An 8556-nucleotide genomic window follows, 5' to 3' on the forward strand; every position below is an offset into this window, starting at 1 on the left:
GCCATTTTTATAGATGTTCACAGTCATCACTGTGATGTCAGGGTCATGGAGTTCTCTGATTTTGACTTTCCAGCCATTACAGATGCCTTCTTTCTTTACAGAGGGGTAATGGTTGATGATGGCTTTATGCTAGGCGCTAGGGTGATCTGAGAAGAAAATGAGGTTGCAGACTTCTCCAGTTTTGAACAGGTCTGCAAACAGAGTCTCCGGATTGTTTGTCAGAAGTTTCTGCTTATAGGTTTTCCTTGCGGTGTCGGATTTCACCTCAGAGGGATACTGTATGGTGGTGAGGGGGCAGCTCATTTGCATATGGCAGTGGGCTGATTGCAGCTGCTGCTCTGATTGGCTGATTCTCTGTGCCTCAGTTAAATTGATACATTGAGGAATGTCAGAGTGTGTGCTAGCCATAGCTTTAGCTTTTTAGCATTTTTAGCTTATAAAAATATAAAAAGATAAATTTTATGCCCTTATATTTGGAAAAAATAAGCAAACAAGCCCAAAAAAAGGTTTCCAGTGCAGTTTTAGTTGTACTCACTGCTTCTCCCTCTGTGGATAGGTGGTTCTTTTCCTGTTTTAAACTTTCCCTCCAATTTTCCAGCAGGCCTGTTGCTAGAAGTCTGATCTTCTGAACCTCTGCGTTGATTATTTGTGTTTAAAAATAAAGATACTATATTTTCTGAGTTCTTTTCATCAAATTTCACGTCTGTATGTGGTATTCTTCTAGATTTTGTAGATTTTCGGTCTATTTCTTTTCTCAAAATAGCAAACAAAGAAGAAAATCTAAGAGCTCATGCAGATCATGGCTTCTCAGAAGAAGTCTCTTTCTCTCTCTCTCTCTCTCTCTCTCTCTCTCTCTCTCTCTCTCTCTCTCTGTGCGCATGTGCGGAGTGTTCGGGAGGAGTGTGTGAGTGACTGAGCGGTGCGTTTGAGTGAGTTTCAAACTTTTTCCTTTTTCCTCTTTATAGTATTGTTTGAGCAGGTCTTTTATTTTTTGCTGACTTCGTCGGCAAAAAGAGTGCGGCAATGGGGTCGAATTCTGATGGATTTGCATCCTTGACTGCACGCCACGGGTGCAAATGTTTATCAGATGAGACGGTGTCAGTGGAAGATTGTTTAGTTGCTGTTGGTAACGCAGTTGGTGCGTCGAACATCTTGTCTGCATCAAGAATGAACAAGGCAGTTGTTATTTTTTTGAGGGAGACGTTTATGGTTGATGATTTGGTTGAACATGGTTTATCGGTGAGAGATGCTTTTATCCCGGTTTTGCCGCTGTCTAACCCCTCGAAGAAAGTTATCCTTTCAAATATACCTCCGTTCATTCCAAATGATACACTTGAGCGCATTCTAGCGCGTTACGGCAAATTAATGGGACCGATCAAAATGATTCCGCTTGGTTTAAAAAACCCGGAATTAAAACACATCATGTCATTTAGACGTCACACATATATGATTTTAAATGCTGAATTTCAAAATCTGGAAGTTGCTGTAAAACTGACGTTGAATGGGAAAAATTATACGATATTTATCTCTGTTGATTCATTTAAATGTTTTGCATGCGGGAAGCAGGGCCATGTAAGACAATCATGTCCAATGGAGGCTGAGAAAGAGAGTAATTCTGTAACAGAACAGGTGAATACCGCTGTGGATAATAATAGTATTGCAGAAATGCCTACTGAGAGTGTACAGTCAGATGAGACGGTAGTTGTATCTAATAGTGGAGAGGGTTCTGCTGTGCTAGTAGCTACGGATGGAGCCTCCGTTGTTAGTACACATGAGGATGACGAAGCTCAAGTTAATGAGGATCTCATTGCTGCAGCAGGGGTAGTTGGTGTCAGTGATGCAAAATACCCAGAAAAGCAAAGTGAGCTTGAATACTCGTCTGTTCAAGGTAGTAGTCTACTGGGTGACATGGATCTGTCACAGAGAACTGATGACTTATCTGAAGATGACTCTGAAAGCGAATGTCCAGATATTGGAGAGGAGCGTGATGTAGGCTTAAATTCACAAGGAGATTCTGTGGAGAATTATCTTACTCCCCATTTAAAACCTCCTTTCTATACAGTTCAAGAGCTGAGTAATTTCCTAGACATTACTAAAAATCAGAGAAAACCTAGATTGGAAAAACATTTTCCTGATTTGGAACTTTTTGTGGAGTCTGGTGCCATTGCTATGCGAAAGGCGACCTTGGAGGAATTAGATCAACCAAAACGCTACAGGCTTAAAAAACTTGTTAGCATGGTTAGGAAAGGTCTAAATTCACGTTAGAAAAAATATTGACCTTATGAAAAGTGTTAAAAGACAGATGTGGTGGGTTGTTTTATACCCCTTTATCATTTTTGTCATGACTTTTTTTAATATTGGGTCTCTAAACATTAATGGATGTCGTAGTACAGTAAAGAGAAACGATCTTTTTAATTATTTAATTCTAAAAAAGGCTGATGTGATCTTACTTCAGGAAACGCACACAGACTTGCAGAACCAGTCTCAGTGGTTTAGTGACTGGAAGGGTAATGTTCTTCTGAGCCATGGCACAAATGTCAGTACAGGGGTAGCTTTTTTGTTTTCACCCCGGGTTGGTGGTATTTTAAACAGCATTGAGATAATACCAGGAAGAATGTTACGAGTAGATGTTACTTTAGGTGACACTGTTATTTCTCTGTTCAATGTGTATGCTCCAAATGATGGCCGGGAGCGCATTGTTTTTTTTAAAAAGTTATCAGATGCGTTATCGCACTGTCCTCGGGATAATATTGTTATACTGGGGGGTGATTTTAATTGCACTTTAAATCAGCAGTTGGATCGCAATCATAATGAACCACATCCTTCTTCAGCCAAGAGTCTGAAAAGTGTAATTGATTATTATAATTTAGTTGATTTGTGGAGAGATGCATTCCCTGGGCTTAGACAGTATACTTGGATGAAAGTGAACTCAAATATAATGTGTGGAGCTAGACTTGACCGTTTTTATACCAATTTAAGCAATAGGGGAAGGTTTTTTAAGAATTCCATTTCGCCTACTTTTCTCTCAGACCATCATTATATTTGTATGGCTATTTCTGTCGAGACCACTAAATCTTATAACTCACTTTGGCACTTTAATAATGGGTTACTCCAGGATCAATGCTTTGTTCACTCTTTTCACATCTTTTGGGATTCTTGGAGAGAGGAGAGAGTTAATTTCCCATCTTTAAGTCAATGGTGGGATGTGGGCAAGGTGCAGATCAAGATCTTTTGTCAGCAGTTTGCTGCACATACCAGGGGTGTCCTAGTGGAGAAAATGAAAGCTCTTGAACAAGAAATCCTTGGAGAAAGCAGTCACAGTGCCACAGGATCTATCTCCACTGACTCTTTTGAACGAAAGAAATTTCTTTTGCGCAGCTTAGCGGAGGAACAAGGAAAAACTGCCCTTTTAAGGGCAAAGTTCACCCGCTTAAATAATATGGATTCTCCTACTGCTTTTTTCTTTGGACTTGAAAAAAAGCCAAGGGCTCATAAGCATCTTCATCAACTGAAGCTTCCAGATGGAAGAGTATTAACAACACAAGCAGAAATAAATGCTTTTGCTATTTCTTTTTATAAAGAATTATATCGCTCAGAGCCATGCAATGCAGTAGAAGCTGATGTTCTTCTGAGTGACTTGCCTCAATTATCAAACAGGGACAAGATGGATCTTGAGAGTCCTTTGACAATGGATGAACTTTCGAGAGCTGTCCAGGAGTTGAATCCTGGAAAGGCACCTGGTTTGGACGGACTTTCATCAGAGTTTTATAAGGCTTTTTGGAACTTAATTGCCCAGGACATGTATGATGTTTTGGCAGAAAGCATTGAAAGAGAGAAACTTCCTCTAAGCTGTCGGAGAGCGGTTTTAACCTTGATCCCCAAAAAAGGAGACCTTGGTTGCTTAAAAAACTGGCGCCCCGTCTCCTTGTTGTGCGTTGATTTAAAAATCTTTTCAAAAGCCTTAACCAACAGATTGAAGAACTGTATAGAAACTGTTATTCACAATGATCAGTCTTACTGTATTCCTAATCGAACTATTTTTGACAATCTTTTTTTGGTTAGAGATATCATTTCAGTGGCAAAAAGACATAACTTGGACATTGGTCTTCTCTCTTTGGACCAAGAAAAAGCCTTCGATAGAGTGGACCACTCTTATTTATTTAAGACTCTTGAGGCTTTTGGCTTTGGTCATCGTTTTGTGTCTTTTATTAGGCTCATGTACAGTGATATTTATAGCATGTTAAGAGTAAATGGAACACTAACAAGACCTTTTTCAGTGACAAGAGGAATACGACAAGGGTGTCCTCTATCAGGTTTACTCTATGCTATTTCTATTGAGCCTTTTTTAAGTCTGTTGAGAACCAGATTATGTGGTATTGGTGTTCCTGGCTGCCCAAAAGTTCCCCAGGTAAAACTTTTAGCATATGCAGATGATGTAACTCTGATAATTAGGAATTCAAATGATATTGACAATATTAGTTCATGTTTGAATATTTTTCAGAAAGCTACCTCTGCACGTATAAATTGGGAAAAGTGTGCTTCTTTTTTGATGGGGGATTGGCATATTCCAGGACCTCCTAATTTGCCAAATCATTGTAAATGGGCACAGGATGGTTTAAAAGTTCTAGGCATCTATTTTGGAACTGAGCAGTATATGGAGAAGAACTGGGAAGGAGTGGTTGACCGGGTTATCGGTAAAATTCAAAAGTGGAAGTGGATTCTCCCACAGCTTTCATATAGAGGGAGATGCCTGGTGATTAATAATCTGGCCGCTTCAATGCTGTGGCATAAGGTCACAGTGTTGGATCCCCCTAAAGAATTGCTTTTAAAGGTTCAAAAGGCATTTGTTGATTTCTTTTGGAATGGCCATCATTGGCTTCCTCCTGGAGTGCTTTATCTTCCCGTTGCAGAGGGAGGTCAAGGCCTTATACATGTTCAATCCAAAATTGCAGCAATGAGACTACAAACATTGCAAAAACTGTTGTACTGCTCTGATGGTATGCCATGGATTGATTACTGTTTGTATATTCTTAAGGAACTTGGAGGAACAGACCTTGAAAAAGAGCTATTCTTAATTGAGAAGCCTTGTGTTAAAAATGTGAATTGTTCTCTTTTTAAGTTCTATGAATCCATTTTTCAAACATGGAGTTTGTTGAAATTTTCAAGAGTGGGTGATGAAAATTATGGAGGTGCAGAACCTTTGTTTTTTAATTCTCTTTTTAAGCTACAGCCTCCAGTATCAGATTCTGTAATTGAAATGTTTTTGAATGCTGGAATAACCAGAGTTATAGATCTGCTTGATGTACCAAGAGGTCAGTGGCGAACCGCTCAGTCACTTGCTGATCAGGTTGGGCTAAGGTCAGTGAGAATAGTGGAAGGGGTAGTTAAGCGTTTTAAGGCTTGTTTCCCCTCAGAATTCACATTATTTGTAGATTCTGTTCTAAATAACGGCTTGTTTTCAAAGCCTTTTCCAACATTAAAAGTTGTCCCAAAGAATTTGGAAATTGAAGAGAACACAAGGGTTCTTTTGTTAAAGGGGTTTGAATATTTGGATTTCCGAAGTATGGTGAAGAAAATGGTTTATCATGTTTGTGGTAAATCGGCACACTTTGGACAGTTGAAGGAAAGGATAGATACTAAATGGAGGACGTACCTTTCAGTGCCCAGAGAAGTAAACCCCTCATGGAGGCTGTTGTACAAGCCTCCTATTCCAAAAAGATGTGGAGATCTAGAGTGGAGAATACTTCACGGTGTATTGGCTACAAACAACTTTGTTTCCAAATTTAATGAAGTGGTTTTACCCGAGTGTTCATTCTGTAAGACTTCCGATACTGTTTTTCACCTATTTTGTGAGTGTTCAAGGCTGGTTCCACTTTTTGTACTTTTGGAAAAACTAATTATGAAATTGGGTTTTTCTTTTACAAACACCCTTTTTATTTTTGGTTGTAAGTATAGACAGTCATGGCGCGAACAGTGTGTGCTTGCCAATTTTTTAATTGGTCAAGCCAAGTTAGCAATCCTGAAAACACACCAATGTAAAAATGCTGGTCAAGATGTTGATTTGTTGATTCTTTTTAAATCATTGGTTGAATTTAGGATTGCCATTGAATTTGCATACTATAAACAAACTGATAATGTACCTTTTTTTATAATGAGGTGGGGTGTGAGAGATGCTTTAGTGACAATTAGTGAGTTTGGGAATTTGGTTTTTAATTGGTAAATTTACCAATTAATCGTGTGTGTGTTTGTTTGTTTTTAATTTATTTATTATTTTTTTATATATATATTTAAAAAAAAGAAAAAGATTTAAAAGTCAAAGTCTCTCTCTCTCTCTCTCTCTCTCTCTCTCTCTCTCTCTCTCTCTCATACCCTGTCAAGCTGACAGGACTTAAAAACACATGCAAATGATACACTTTCACTCTATGATGGTTAAACTCAGCAATTAATATTTTTTTCACACAACTAATGTTTTGGTAGGAACGAAAGTTTACATCATAATCAGCCAGCGCGAAGGACGTCTATATTCCGATTGGTTGCTGGCGTTTGCCGCTGCTTGCCGCTGAACCGCGTCATAGCTCATTACCATAAAGTTGAGCGTCTCTCAACTTTCTGATTGACGCTCAAAACGCCCAAAACGGGACGCCGAGGAATTTGACGCTCCTTGCAGCTGAGAGAAGCCAGCTTCCATTGAAAATGAATGACTCCGGGTAACTTTGGAAGCTCAAGTCGGCGGCGGTGTGAACGCACAGTAAGTCGCTCCAGAGTATAAGTCGCATCAGTCAAAAAATGCGTCATGAAGTGGAAAAAACATATAAGTCGCACTGGACTATAAGTCGCATTTATTTAGAAATTTATTTCACAAACTCCAAGACCAGACATTTAATCAGGAAAGGCAAGTTATTCAGCTACACAATAGCACACAGAACAACAGGCTGAATAGGTGTCCGGTATGTTAACGTAACACATTAACAGTTATTCAACTACACAATAGCATAAAGAACATAATAGGCTAAATTAACATAAGCCAGCGAGTCCAACAAGCAAGTTACCAGTAAACAAGTTCACCAAGCTCCCGCGATCTCATTGCACATCATTTTCTTCATCATTGGTGTCACTTCTGAACAACTCCGCCAATTAGAGCGCCCTCTCGCGGCTGTAGACAGTAATGTTTTCTCTTGGTTTATCTCATTCTGAGTTAATTTTTATATACAAATCGCACCAGACTATAAGTCGCAGGACCAGCCAAACTATGAAAAAAAAGTGCAACTTATAGTCCGGAAAATACGGTATATTAGTCTCGAATTTCCCCGGCAGAAGATAAATGCTCTGTGATTTTGTAGATGGACCGTATTGAGAATACACGAAGCAGAGTTGAAGGGCAAGCAGGGTTGGCAGCAGAAATGTAAACGTTGGATGAATCATATAATTCAGGGGATCGTTAAGATTTCCTACTTTTGACGACACGACGTCCACTCGCTATGACCTCCTCACCCACAGGAAATCGATGAAACCCCTAACGTTACACCTTTTGCTGTATATCTGGCAGTGCAACCCTAAACACAACACATTTTCATCATAGTTTCAACTTTGATCAACAACAATGTTTTTAACTATGTAACTGTTGCAGTCGCCGGCTGGATCTCTTCACTTAGTCAGTGGAAGCTGCTCACGTTCTGCCACCCGGAAGTTACTCGGTGCCTATTGTTTACAAACATTCTGAAAAGGCCTATTAAAGGAGCTTTGCCAGACTATAACTCAGTTACTACTGAGAATGGTCTGGTTTTAACCAGGCTACCATCTGTATGCTCTCATTGACAAATGCGGAACAATTAGTTCATGCGTTCATGACCTCAAGGCTAGATTACTGTAATGCTCTACTGGGTGGTTGCCCTGCACGCTTAATAAACAAACTACAGCTGGTCCAAAACGCAGCAGCTCGAGTTCTTACCAGAACCAGGAAGTATGACCATATTAGCCCAGTTCTGTCAAAACTGCACTGGCTCCCTATTAAACATCGCATCAATTTTAAAATATTTCTGATTACTTACAAAGCACTAAATGGTTTAGCTCCGCAGTACTTGAGTGAGCTCTTAACGCATTATAGTCCGTCACGTCTATTGCGATCTCAAAATTCCGGCCAGTTGATAATACCTAGAATATCAAAATCGACTGCTGGCGGTAGATCCTTCTCCTATTTAGCACCAAAACTCTGGAACAGTCTTCCTACCATTGTCCGGGAAGCAGACACACTCTGTCAGTTCAAAGCTAGATTAAAGACACATCTCTTTGACCTAGCATTCACATAATACATTATAGACTTCTATAATTTAATGTTAGGCTGCATAGATTAGGCCAGCCGGAACCGGGAACACTTCCCATAAATCCTGATGTACTCATTACAGCATGAGAAGAATGGCATCTACGCTAATATTAGTGTCTGTGTTTATCCCGAGGTTTTCCTGCAGCCTGCCGGATCCAGGGGGCTGTTCCATAAAAGACGCTTAGAAAAGCGGGGATTAAACTACAAAACTGGACTTGAATGAGCCTAACAAATAA

Source organism: Squalius cephalus (assembly GCF_949319135.1).
Source record: "Squalius cephalus genome assembly, chromosome: 14".
In the NCBI taxonomy this organism is placed as follows: domain Eukaryota; kingdom Metazoa; phylum Chordata; class Actinopteri; order Cypriniformes; family Leuciscidae; genus Squalius; species Squalius cephalus.